The sequence below is a fragment of the Protopterus annectens genome, chromosome 9.part0, assembly GCF_019279795.1.
Source record: "Protopterus annectens isolate FY-2018-M chromosome 9.part0, PAN1.0, whole genome shotgun sequence".
NCBI lineage: Eukaryota > Metazoa > Chordata > Ceratodontiformes > Protopteridae > Protopterus > Protopterus annectens.
This window is the reverse complement of record NC_056743.1, coordinates 1,699,490,450-1,699,505,248: the sequence shown is the minus strand read 5'-3', so window position 1 is coordinate 1,699,505,248 and position 14,799 is coordinate 1,699,490,450.

The following is a 14,799-nucleotide window of genomic DNA, read 5'->3' as shown; positions in this document are numbered from 1 at the left end:
CTAATCGATCAACTGATTGATTAGATTTCCATGCCTCTTCCTGCTAATGATGTCTAAGAAACTGCACAATAGGTATAGCTGATTCAGCTACTCTGAAATGAAACAAGAGGGCAGGGTTTTCACTATCTCCCAGAACAGAGACAGTCTCCTACCACTTCAGTATTTCATTATCCCCATTTATCCCCAAGCAGCTTATTTGTTCTACAAGATGTGTTTTGTCTACTATGAAAGTTGAAACACATGGAGGAGATAGATATCCAGATTTAGCACAGGCTTTTCTTGCTTTTTCAAGGTGTCTAACACTAGTGTAATTTCTATACTGTCATTTTAACCTTCTCTATGCCTTAGGCTTTACAAAATGCATTAATACCTGTCACATCTTTTCCTGGAGCATAAACCACTGTAGTTTACTCTTATTTTCATGAGTGGGTTTTAGTAGTGCCAGCAAGAGATATCGTTTTAGCACACCTACAAATGAGCTTATTACTGTTTCAAGACATGGGTATAAAACAAAATCATGGGAAGTCTTCTTTAATTATGTCCCACAGTCTTTGTCTTATTGGGGCAGAAGTTGATTTTTCTTATTATAAACTTTTATTTCAGATAGTAAATATCTTTTCCTACCGAATGCATAGTATGTTTGCCAGTAGCCAGCTGGGAGGAGGGCTGGTATACCATGCCCTGGCACCAGCAATGACACAAGTTCAGGGAAAACACTGGGCAGCATGAACTGGTCTTATACTTTGTATGGAAGTGGAATATTATGATACCACTGAAAGTCTAGAGAAAGCCTAGGCTGTCTGCAAGCACCAACAAACCAGTGGAATAATCTGATGCTCACGACAGCTGTTGGAACATATAACACACATCCCTGGGACTGTGGAATGTTCATTGGGTAGGATGTAATAAAAAAGGAGTATCACCCCACAGCTCTAGGGATTTTTCCACTCACCTTTTATCCCTCGAAGGAACACATAAGCATGCATGTCTTATAGCTGCTGAACCAAACTGCGAGGTCTGTGGAAGTTACCTATTAAAGGTCAATTTGTTCCAAGTTTGCAAAGCAGCACCTTCACATCAACATAACTTGTTTGGCCTGATCTCAGCTGTCCTCAGGTAGTTATGAATGGCCAAAAATGTATCCATAAAATACAGTGGATGTTATGAGAAGGAGGTTTATAACATCAGGAGAGCCATGTTTTACTAGTACTACCATGAGATAGTTAGTGGTACATAAGCCTAGACAATATTGTACAGGGACTAGATGCCATGATTTCAAGTGCTGCATAAATTCCTGAAATTAATGCCTCAGATGCAGAATGCGGCACTTAGCCAATGATCCATTATGAGGCTGTTCCAGGATTACATCACAGCTCCATAAGCAGTGGGACACCACATCACGACTTACCAGAAAGGCATTCACACTCACCTTTGATGAATCAGAAAATGGTGGGTTCTATTCCTGCACTACATACTGGGATGCTGCAATTCTGACTGTGCCATCATTCAGATGAGTCAGTAAGCTGAAGACCCATTTACTTGTGATGGTGGTACCCCAGGTAGATGTAAATGACCCCACAGGACTTTTCAAAACATTTTTTTCCAAATTTCCACTAGTTAGTATGAACATCACCTCAGGTCCCCCATGAAAAGAATCTATACCTAGCGGTACTAACCTGATTAACAAAAACATACATTCAGATACACACATAAGTAAATAAATTCCCATTATACTGGGAGGGTTGGCAATCTGGAGCTGTCCTGAGTCATTCTTCTTCATGTAAACCTAAATATTATAATAGAATGACTCGGGGTGCCCCTAGTAGGTAGGAAAATACAGATGAATATCATACTTTTTCACTTGAATACCTTCCTACTGGGAACTAGTCTACAAAGAAATATGACTATAGTAGATGTTTTTAGTAGAGACACCTGATTTTATTTGCTCTCACGAGGTAGTACATACCTCCATCATTATTGTTTTTCATTTCTTGACAATAAACCTTTTCCCATTCTCAGTGGACTTCATACATACTTTTCCCTATTTGTACTCTTCCAGAATACTTTGAAAAGTTAAATGCACACAGCCCTTATAAGACTCTCACGGCATTCCTGTTGTTATAATAGTGTACTTGCAACCTTAACAATTACATGTCTACTTACAGATTCTTCTTTCACCACTGATACTTTTTGCATACCTTATTTTAATAAGTTATTTATTTATTTCCATTTGTTAACTGAGAATGTCCATCTGTGAATTCTTATTTCAGTAGAGTCCAGAGGTTAGAAATTTCACCCCAGTCTCCAAACCCATCATTGTCGTAATTGGTTTCCTTATCCATGGAGCCTCCACAGGAATGGCTATCAAAAAGGGAGGAAACCACTTAGATGAAAGCCAGAAAATGCTCCAGAAGGGAAAATGAGGCTCACAGTCTGGAAATGTTTTTCAGTTGAGCTCTTGAATAAATAAGATCATCCATTCTTATGTCTGTGTTCTTAGATTTTTTACTAATTATTGCATCATTATAATTAATTTTATGCAGACTGCCCACTACCAGTTCATACCGTTACCATATCAGGTTTACCTATAGACATTTCTGCCTGTTTTAGTAGAACCATTAATGAAATCTTTCCTATATGGACAACTTGACTTCCATCCTCCATTTAGGGCAACTTAACCCTTAAGCATAAACTTCATGACTGATTTTATTGCCAGTCATACAGGCTCTATCCTCTCACAATAAGATGTCCTCACAGATTTTTTTTTAACTGTCAATACATCAAAGCAAGAAGAATTTCTGAGTAGAAAGCAAGTAATCTGAGAAAAATGGTATATGAGCTTTTCTACCTGACTTAAATCAGCGCAGAAGACCCGACATGGAATTAGGAGCTCCAGAGACAGACTGAAGAAGATTGGCCTTGAATGCATAGTGGCAGAACATCGACAATGCAGAAAGAACGACTGCCACGGCCACTAAACAACACCAACGCCCGAGGATGGAAAGAATGTGTGAGTAGTGTGTGGTAGTCGGACGTTAGTAGGGCCGTTAGGGTCATGGGGCAGGTAAAGTGTGGAGATTGGCGGGGTTGTGGAGATAGGGGTGAGGTTAAGTGGGTTAGGGTTAGGAGTTTAAGTTAGTTAGCGTTAGTTAAGTGAGTTAGGAGGTAGGGAGAGGCGATATAAGTGGAAGGAAGTGAGGGAGGGTTAGGGAGGCGATGGTGTTAGAAAGGGGGATAGGTTAGGGAATGGATAGTTAGGGTTAGGGAGGCGGGTAGGGTTAGGGGCCGGTGAGACCGGACCTTAGGGTTAGCGGACCTTAGGGTGTGGGGCTTGTAAGGATTTAATGGGCTTGTGGGATTTGTGTGTGCTTGTATTTGTGTGTGGTTTGTGGAATTTAATGTGTATTCGGTTGAATACATGATATTGTCAGAGCAAACCCTATCTTCGTGCTAAAAATCAGTTTAGCCATCACATGAATGGAATTTGTATTATTACCGGTTTTATGGCCTGGTAACTCCAGTCCAGGAAAAAAGATATATGCACTCTGAATCTTCATAATCAAGTGAGATTTAACACAGAAAATTGTGCAAGATATCAAGTGAATTGTATGTATCTTTTCTCCAAGGGTAGTCAACTCTAGTCTCAAAACAAATTTTTAGAGAATTTCCAATATATTTTTTTCCTTTCCTAAGAACTTTTTGTGGGTTAAATAAAGGTAATTTTATTGAAGTAATAGTGATCCTTGTTATAGCTACCTCTTTTTAACATGTGCACTACTGCTCCTTTGTTCACTGCAGGAAAATGGCTTTATGGGAAGAGCTCTGTTTCCCACCTCCAGGATCTTGGTCAACTCTAGATCTCTGGTCTTTGCCTGTGTTGTCTTTTGCATGTTGTCCCTGTGCCGGTATGATTTTTTTCAGGTGGTTCAGGTTCTCACAAAGCATGCTGGTCAGCAGACTATGCCAAATTGTCCCTTTATGTACATGACACTTATTCTTACCCTTGTGGCTTCTGCCTTAGCTGGAAAGGGTCTGATGTGGACCACCTCACTTATTATGTTAATAAATAAGTAGTACCATATTTGGGCTGGAAAAACAGATAAGAGTATTTACCCAGTCTGTTCGTAGATACTAGGATCTGGATGATTTTTCATTGAAGTAACGCAATGCAGTTGTTGATTTACTCTCATAACACAGTAATCTTGTAAAAAGTGACTCTTTCACAGCAGGTGCCTTGTCACTTTTTTCAGGCTGACCTCTTGTTTTATATTTCTTCAGTTTCCCCGGTCAGTATTTTTCATGTTGATAAGTTCAATGAGGCTGCTTTTGAAGCTCAGCATACCTTGCTTGTCAGAGGAACTGTTGAAAGTGTAAGGGGTCGCTCCTTGTAAGTTGATACATGTAGCCCAGATGTATCCTTCCATATCAGCATGAACTACTGGAACTATTGACCATTTATTTATTTATGAACACTGTCTGACAAACAGAAAACCAGATAATAGCAAAACAAACTGAAAAATTTACAATGTAAACAGATGTGCAAACATGAACTTAAAAAAATTACAATATAAGCATAAGATTTTTTTATTATATAACCCTGGACTTGCTGGATCCATTAAGCACTGTTTTGAGTTCCAGCAACATGCCAACACAAAGCCGTTTTGCAGAAAAAAAATGCAAATATCATCACATGTACAGCATTAACTGCAGTTCGACCTCTTAGATCTAGTGGCAGCATTTTACAAATTAAATACTGTACAAATACTTTATTGACTGAAATGCTTATTATGGCATACGTTTTAAGAGTTCAGAAAGGTGCAATTTTAGTTTATATTAAAAAAAAAACCCTTGTTAATCTGCTACAAGTGGAAGAATGACTGAATATCACACTTTTTATGATGAGTCCCTGATCTGGGTCAGGAAAGGAAACCAGCAACCAAAAAATCTGCACGAGTCATTGCGAGATATATTATTTTCTGTTACCAAATAGCTTTGTGGAATCTTTCTAATGTAGCAAAGGAAAAGTCATCTAGAGGGATTATCAGTTCCATTGTTTATAAAAGAAATATGAATATAGTAGATATTTTTCCTACATACAGCAATCACTGTGTATGCCTTTACGAAGCACCATTGGTTGTATCTACATTTTAGGAGGACAGCCTCATTTGGCAGGATATGTTTTACATTGCCCTGTCCATACAATGCCTGCTTCTTTCTTGGCCTATTATTTTCGTGGTTTGTCTGTATGTCGTTGAAGCACTGGTGTTCGAGAGGCTTTATTTTGAAAAAAAAAATAATGCTGTGGTGAGTTTAACCCCAGTGTGTTGTATTGTGCAAGACAGAAGAACAGTTTTGAAGGGGTTTATCCGTTTTCCTTTTGCGGTGTGAATGTGAAGTTTTATATATAATTTAAGGGAGGCACATGAAGGTCTACCCATCCCCACAAAAGCATTTTTTTTTGTGTGTGTTTTTCGAAACTGTTTTCAGCATTCGAGTTTTGAGAAATGTTGATTTGAAAAATGGTGATTCAGTCACTGCCCACAACTTAAAGATCCATTTCAGAAGTTCTGTTTAAGTAAGATAGTACAAAAGTTTGAGTACTCACCATAGTCACAAATGTTTAAGAGTTATTCACAAAGTGTTTCCAGTGTTATCTTTCCACAGATTAATTACAACACATTGACTCAAAACCTGTCAAATCAACAGATTAAGAAGGAACTTATCAAAGCTGCTGTATGAACGACACCTAAGATAAGACACCTAAGATTGCTTTTTTGGGGAGGACAAGGTTCCCTTTACCTTCATTATGTGCATTTCATACCCATACTTAAATATATAAATACACAGTTGTGGGAAATGAGGAATACCCTACATTGCTAAAAATACTAGCTGCACAAACAGTAATCTTAGAGTCGGACAGTAATCTTGGCATCACCACATTTAATTGGAAGTGCAGTTAGCGGAAAGAAAAGATTGAAAAATGGGATCGGAGAATGAAGAATTGACCAACTGTCTGTTGACCACATGCCTGACTTCTTCCTGTCACCCACCACCTCTCTTTAAGTATATATGGAAGTCTGGAGCTTTGTATGTGTTCATTTAGTTTGAAAGAAAAAAGACTTATTCCTCCAATTTGTTTTTGTGTTTTTAAATGCTTCCAGAGTCATTTGGAGGTAAAGTCATGTGTCTGTGTGACTGCATCTTAATGCAGGTGCAGGGATACACGTGTGCATCAATAATAAAGCTCCTGCAAGAAGTGCTAAGACTTTTTTGACTTGTGAGCAAGATAAATAATAAAATATCCGCTGAAGAAGGACGAGCTTCTTTAGTTGCTATTGAAGATCTACAAATACTGTGAATACTCATATATTAGAACATTTGTTTATCTTTCGGGGGGGGGGGTGCATGAACGTTTGCCACATACGTCTCCCTCTTCTTTTGCATTTTGTGCCTCTACATTCTTTGTATTAAAGTTCCATCCAGTAGCTTTTTGATTTGTCGCCGCGCATTCTGATTCATCTATCCCTGGTGACATAAACATGTTATGCTGCACTTCGGAAGTCTGAATGTGTAACTTCCACTGATGATGTGTAACCACAGTCAGAAGTTGCTTCTCAGTTTAATGACCCCTTTGTTAGTATCTCCTTGAAGTCTGTCCACACCCAAGTGACCAGTTGCTTATACTCAGCCTTTGCTACCCTTCTCATCAGTGTTACCAGCTCTGTTATAAGATGTTCACTGGGCAGTTTATTTTAGTGTATAACTTTTATTGGCCCCTACATAGCTGGTAAACTGAGAAGGCAGGGCACACCATGGGAAGCACAGAAATGTCCACAAAGTAAACAAACCAAATGACAGGATTACCACTAAATGCATGGTTTATTAAATAAATACATTTAGTAAATAAATTAGTTATTTAGTTTGTTTACTCTGTGGTAATCTGCATGCTTGGCATGGTGCCCCCCACTTTCTCAGTTTAATAGTTGGATTTACGCTTGTTTCTGGTGTTAGTTTGTTTTTATCTTATGTAGTTCTCAGTTTTCTCAGTTTCTGGTCCCTGAGAACCACCGACCTCCCACATCAAATCCAACATTCTTCTGGTTCAGAAAGGAAACAGACATAAAAAGTACAGTACTGTCCTTTCTGCCACAGAAGTTTTTCCCTTTTTTTTTAAATTGGCCTTCCCATGCCTACTTCAGTATCCAGCATGCAATGGTATAAAATCGTTGGGATCATAGATGGCTGTCAGTGCATGTCCCAGTAAATTTAGCAGGGATTGATGCGATGCCCTTGGTTTCACAACTGAGGGCTACCATCCTATACTAAAACCCATCCTCTCCCACAGAATAGGTAGGCTGGAACAAGTCAACTCATTTCACACCCCTTCCTTGCCAACTCCACAGGGGCTAGGGCCACTAACCCTGGTTACCTGAGGTCACAATCTGGGCTCTATCCATCTGCACTAAACTGATTCATCTCTGGCAGATGATTCTTATTCTAAAATCCAGATAGAAACAGACTGGGTGATAGTCAGCTAGCTATATTTAGCATGATGCTTTGTTTTACCTCACTGAATTTCTGCTTTATGGTCAGTCATCTCTTTGCTACAAGTAATCTCACTGATCCTAGTTGCTGATGACTGGAAATTACTTACCAAATACAAGCCTGGCTGCCCTCCATCACCATCTGTTTCTATGATTTATATGGCATTTCTTTGTCCCAGGTACATTGTAGCCAAGAGTTTTGCTGTCTCACACTGAAGGAAGTATTTCATATATTAGTAATAGAGATGCTGGGAAGGACATGGTATACAGGGCAGTCAGATGATATGTGGGCAACACACCCGGCAGGGGCAAACCATTTTGCAAGCTGGTGAGCAGTTTGATGATTGGCTTTGGAAATCGAGCAGACAGCTTCTTTGTGATGACTCAGTACTCATTTTGTCGGTAGGTACATAGACAGAAAAGTTGGCCAGTAAAGTTCAGATGATGGTAACAAAACAGGTTTCTGTGCAGCCATAGAATGACTGTCTACTCTGTTTGTCCTGCAGTAGAAAGTATGGTTGGCTATTGTTTCATTAGTCAGAGATAGGTCATTCTTTGACTGCAGCACCCGCCTTCATCCATTATACATCAGACTTCTATATTGTGCCACTTGTTATCATTTATTTATTTCCAGTTTGATTTGAGCCCAAATGACCCATTTTCAGTGGAGGCCTGGGGAGAAAAGCTCCAGTAAACATAATACAGTACAAATATAAGAGATACAGCGATACATAGTATAGGACATACAAGGAGATACATAGTATAGGATAGTTACAAAATATGAACAGAGTAACACATAGTCAAACAAAATAGCTTAAGGTTGTTCAGAGGATTATACAGATATGTTTAAGCAACAGATACATTTAAGCAAAAAATACAGCAATATAATAAGGGTAGAAAACACTTTACATGCACTCATTTAAAGTATGATGCTATTTACAATATTTACACAGTTGTGTTGTGTGATACATAGCTCTCTGAAATGTGGAGAGCTTAGACACACTCATGGTGAAGTAGCTATAGGAGATTTAGAGAGGGGGGCAAATATTTAGATAAAAATTAGGTAGGGTGATGGCAGGTGCATTTCCATTTAGTGGGCAGGTGTTTGAAAAGCTGGGATTTAAAGTTATCTGAGTTTGGTATAGTTCTTAGGTTGGAAAGAAGGGAATTCCATTTTTTGCCCATAGAGAAAGAGAGGAGAAGTTGGACAGCAGAACATTTAGGATTGTAGATAGCAATTAAGTTTTAATGTTCAGATCTGAGAGTTCTGTTGGGGGTGTATGGGGGAAGGATATTTGCTAGAGCAGGACATTTTGTTGGGTGAAGTATAAGTCTGTGTGCAGTGGTGAGTTGGAGGTAGTTTAGGTAGTTTGGGAGTTCTAGCCAGTTCAGAGATTGTAAGGTAAGGCAGTGATGGGTGGAATTTCTGGATTTGGTGGCAAATTTAGAGATTTTATTACAGCAGTTTTCTAGTTTAGAGGAGATGGAGGCAGCCAGGTTGGTTAGGAGAGGGGCTCTGTATAATAAGGAGGGAAGAAGATAAGTAGTGGCCAGAGTTCGCCTAGCGGAGTTTGAGAGAAAGCGATTATTCCTGTATAGCATGCCTAGTTTTTGGTGGGTTTTCTTAATATTTTGTTGAATGTGCATGTCACACTTGAGGTATTTGTGAATAGTAATTCTGAGCAGTTTAGCAGAGGGAACCACTTCTATAGGTGAATTGGATTGACTAAGGACTTTGAAAGTGCTTTTGTTTTAGGAGTAAGTCTTGGTGGGGGGGGGGTAACATTTTGGATTTATTAGCATTGAGAGAGAGGAGATTTTGGCACATCCATTTTTTGGTTATTGAAAAGGCAGTTTGGGTTTTATTGAGCAGTTCCGAGAGGTTTGAGGCAGAGCAGACTAAGGTTGAGTCGTCTGCATATTGAATAATTTTGGCATCAGGAATAGCAGTGTGAAAGTTATTGATGAAGATATTAAAAAGCATTGGCCCAAGGATGGATCCCTGTGGTACGCCAGTTAGGGTAGGTAGGAAGAAAGAGATGGAGTTCTTCCATTTGACTGCCTGTTATCTGTCTGATAGCTGGAGAACTAGGATAAAGTGTCAGGTGAGAGATGAAGATTTGAGAGATGAGAGAGAAGGTGTTTGTGGGAAACAATGTTGAATGCTTTAGACAGATCAAGCAAAACTGTAGAAACCAAGTGTCCTGAGTCTCGGGCTTGATTGACAGTTTTTAGGAATGAGAATAGAGCAGTAATAGTGTTATGGCCTGGGCGGAAGCCATGTTGGGTAGGTGTTAGAAGATGGTTTTGGGTAAGAAAAGGCATAAGTTGGTGGTGGATGCACTTTTCTAGGCTTTTGGAGATTGATGAAAGCAGAGCTATAGGGCAGAAGTTTGAGATGCTGGTGTTTTTGCCTCCTTTATGAAGAGGAAGAATATATGCTGAGCACCAGAGTTTGGGGATGTATTATTCCTTTATGGATCTGTTAATAATGATGCTAATTGGGAGAGCTATTCCATCAGCAGCACATTTAAGGAAGGAGGAGGGAATATTGTCAGGAGCATTAGAGTAAAGTCTAATTTTGGATAGCAGTTTTTTTATAAAGTTAGTGGAGACAGGTTTGAGCTCAAACATGAGGGGATGGCAGTTAGGGGAATAAGATGGAGAAGACTGAGGGGCTGGAGGGTTATTGTTGGGAATGTCTTGGTCAGTTCAGAAATAGTTTCTATTAAAAATTAGTTAAATTGGCTTTATTAGAAAAGCTTACCACACTCTGCTACACTTTGCAGTGAAGGAAAAGTTAGTTTGATTTTTATTTGTTGTATTTTGTATTACTTTATTGTATTTTTTATTTTGAATACTGTGATTTGTTTTCTTTACCTTGTGTTTTACTTGCATTCTGCTTTTAACTGCATATTAAAACTTCAAAAGAGACCAGAGCTCTTTCTCTTGTGAGTCAGGCAGAAATTTTTCCCCACCCACCTACCCGCTTACTATCATGTTCTTAAATACCACTGTCTTTCTAGTTGCCTACCTTTTATGTTAATGTGACTGTATATCTCATTTCCTCTCTGCTTTCACTGGCTTGTGTGAGCACGAAATTATCATTTTGTGAAATCACTCCCCTTCAGCTATTTAAATTTATTGGCCACCCTACTGTATTCCATAGTACCAGAATACAAAAGTGACCACCCCATTTCAATCTATCTTGCTGTTTTAAAAAATACTTAACTTTTTAGACAAGTAAAACTTAAGTTACCTACTTTCACATCTTAACTTATCTAGTGCACACTGCAGTGTTTAGGATAAACCATTTTTTTCATCTTACCTTTAAGCATCCCTGTGTCTAGCACTTGCTCTAATACCTGCTGGAAAGCACTAGGAAGCCTTAAACTGATACAAGCACTCAACTCTCCTTGTTAATAAGGAGGAATTAGTCGTATGCACTAAACAGCCTATAATTGCAAAGTACCTTGCTAAGGCAAGGGAAAACAGATCCTGTACTTTACAAAAAAAGCACCAAACCAGGCATGTCCAAGGGTCAGCTTCCGGTGATTTCTCTTGTCCACCTAGTGAATCTGTGCATACTGGGGCAATGCAGCAATTGCCTCATGTACACAGACAACCCTGTCCTCCTACCACCCACACTACAACCTGTGAGAGATGCACTTACATAGCCAAACTGGAAGCAAACCTCTCTCCACCCAAGACTGTGCTAGACAGTCAAGAGGAGAAGGTTAACACCCGCACTACACCTCAAGCAACACATAGCCCTTCTAAACCCACACCACCATCACCCACACATAGCAACATTAAATCCACATATGCAGAGGCCCTTAACTGCAACCTGCCCAAGCAACAAGGACCTCCGAAGCTGAAATGCAAACAAACATCAATCATAACCAAAGTGTCACATAGCTCACAACACCAGTGTGCCACCCAGCAACAGCTCCTAAGGCAAGACAATGTACCTAACACTTTAGTCATAGGTGACTCTATAGTCAGGCACACTGATGTCCCACTCACCAGGCTGAACAAGGGGAAAATTACAGTCAGCTGCCTGTCTTCACTTCACAACAAGTACAAATATGACTCTGTCATTGTCCATGTTGGAGTGAATGACATGAGACGTACCTCCCTGGACTACATGAAAAGAGACATGGAAGAGCTCTTGGATCATGTGGCCCAGGCAGGTATGACCCTAGCCCTGAGTAGCATCCTGCCTTCACCCAGAATGATACCACAATATAAGGATAAAATGACTGACTTCAACAATTGGCTAAGCTTCTAGTGTCATTCAAAGGGGATCCAGTATCTGTCTGTATGGGACGACATGATCGACAGACCACGATGCTTTGTCAGAGATGGTCTGCACCTGTCGCCCCTGGGATTCAGTTTACTGGCTAAGGCTCTTGCCACCCCTATAGTGCCTTTTTTAGGCAAAGTTCAAAGGACAAAACCACCACTGTAACAGGTACAAGCATGCAAATTCTGAAGGTAATGCTACTCAATGCTAGAAGTCTAAACCTCAAAATGCACTCTCTCAAGGCACTCCTAAAAATGGAGAACATCGATATCTGTGCAGTAACTGAGACCTGGTTCAAGGCTTCAAAGAGCACCCCTGCAAAACCAGGCCACAACTCTTACCACACTTTTTGGCCACCAAACCAGGACCGAAACACTAAAGGTGGAGGAGTGTCCATATTCACCAAGGATATTCACACCACCAGGCTAGCTGCCCAACACAATGCATCTGAAATTCTCCAGGTGCAACTAACACCAGGTAAGACTGCAATCCAAATTTTAGCTTGATACAGATCCCCCACCATGCCCCTAGATTTTCACTACATCTTACTAAACATACTGGAAAATATTAAGATACAACCAAACACCCTAATACTGGATGATTTCAACTACCCTGCCATTAACTGGGAAAACTACTCGTGTACGAACACCTTTGCCCAACGGTTCTTGGAATTCATAAATTCCAATGTCCTGGCTCAACTAATCCATAGTTCCACCAGAGGCTCCAGTATCCTAGACCTGGTCATTACCAACATGGGAAATAGATGCTCCACACCTATGGTCATCCCCTCGTTGGTCAGGTCTGACCATAAGCTAATCACCCTTAACATCTACATCCCACTCCCACCTCCCCGTAAGAAAACCTCCATAAAAAACTTCTCCAAAGCCAACTTCATGCTACTCAAGTCAGAAGTGGTAAACTTCATGACACACATGCAGACCGGAAATGAAAGTTTGACTGCTGAATCCCACACTAAGGCACTGTACGAGCACATCCACTCATGCATGAATCGTGCCATCCCAAATAGAACCAAGATGCTCTTCTCCAAAAAAAGAAAGCCAATTTGGTGGTCCCCTGCCATAAATAAATTTTACAACAAAAGGAAGAAACTGTTGCAGAAAAGAAGAAAATCCCAGGATGCAAAAAGCTCCTTTACCAGCCTCAGTAAGAAGCTGAGATCCCTCATAAAATCCTCCAAAGCTAGTTATGAAAATAAAATTGCCAAAGATTCCAAAGACAACCACAAGGCATTCTATAACTATGTCAAGAATCTAAATGGCAATGTTCAGATCTGCTCTGAGCTACAACAGAATGGCATTAAATATACTGATCCCAAGGATATTGCCAGTATCCTGGCAGATAAATTCAGTGCTAACTTTACCCCTAAAAGGCCCATCTCAATACCAGAAGATTGCCAAATTCCAGTAATAACAGCCACACAGGTAAAAGCGCACTCTCCAAAGCTAAGAATACAACATCCATGGGACCAGATGACACCCCGGGCTGTGTATTATATGAACTACAAAATGAACTTCCACGTCACCTAAGTGTCATGTTTAATCATAGCCTCACCTCAGGCTTCGTGCCCACTGAGTGGCGCACAGTTACAGTTATCCCACTCCACAAGGGGGATCCACCATGGATCCCAGGAACTACCGCCCCATCAGTCTGATGAGCCTGATCTGCAAGGCCATGGAATGAATTATCATGGAACTTGTAAACAAAGACATTGGCAACCTTCAAACACTGGAACCCACCCAGTTTGGGTTTGTGAAGGGCCGATCTTGTCTCCTGAATCTGATTGACTTCTTCGAATCAGTCTCCAGAGCCGTGGATGAGGGTATCTGGACCTCGCCAAGGCCTTTGACACTATCCCCCACTCTGGAATCATAGATAGACTTACTAAGCTGGGCATTAAGCTCTACGTCACTTGATGGGTTGCCAACTGGCTTACTGACAGAACCCACACTGTAAAGTAGCCGACTCCAAATCCAGCTCCAGACTTGTGACAAGTGGAGTACCTCAGGGTTCAGTCCTGGGACCGCTCTTGTTTGGTATCTACTTCTTTGAAGTGCAGGCCAACACCAAGTGACTCTGGCTAAAAAAGTTCGCAGATGACTGAAAACTGGGAGCCATTATTGAATCCCCAAATGATGTGGATACTTTACAAAAGGGCCTTACAGAAACAAATGCTTGGTGCCAGAGCCATGGGCTCAAGCTCAATGCCAAGAAATGTATAGTTATCCCCTTTGGGAAAAAACATGTACCCATGAATTACCACAGTACACTAAACACCAAAAGTGTGATAAGATACTTAGGGACACAGGTGGACAGTGGTCTCACCTTTGATAACCACATTGCCACAACAGTCAGGAAATCCTTCTATGTGGCACACCTCATCACTAAGGGCTTTTCATCCAGAAAAAAGGAGGTCATTGTCCCACTGTACTCATCCCTCATTAGACCCATTATAGAATACAATGCCCCATTTGGTATGTACCTCTCAAGACATCTGCAACAACTGGAAAGGCCGCAGAAATACCTCATTAAAAGAATCACAGGCCTAAAGCAGATTCCCTGTGCTAACCGCCTTAAAAACTCCGGCTATACTCTGTCGCATATCGTCTACTCAGATGCGATCTCTGCTTAACATACAAGGCCATGTCAAACACATAGCTCTTGGACATGCTACACTTAAAGAAATCCCAATCCCTCAGAGCCACACGCTCCAGGGATCTAAACCTTGTCATCACAATAAACAAAACATGCTAAAGGGATAGGTTCCTGACCCAGACACTCCCCAGACTCTGGAATAGACTACCCATACATGTCAAGCAGAGTGCCTCTTTGGCCCTCGTCAAAAGAAACCTTGACGATTGGATGGGAGAAAGGAAATTCACCCTGGGGATCATGTCAGTCGCCCTGCTAGACAGGGGTCCAGGGAAGTAA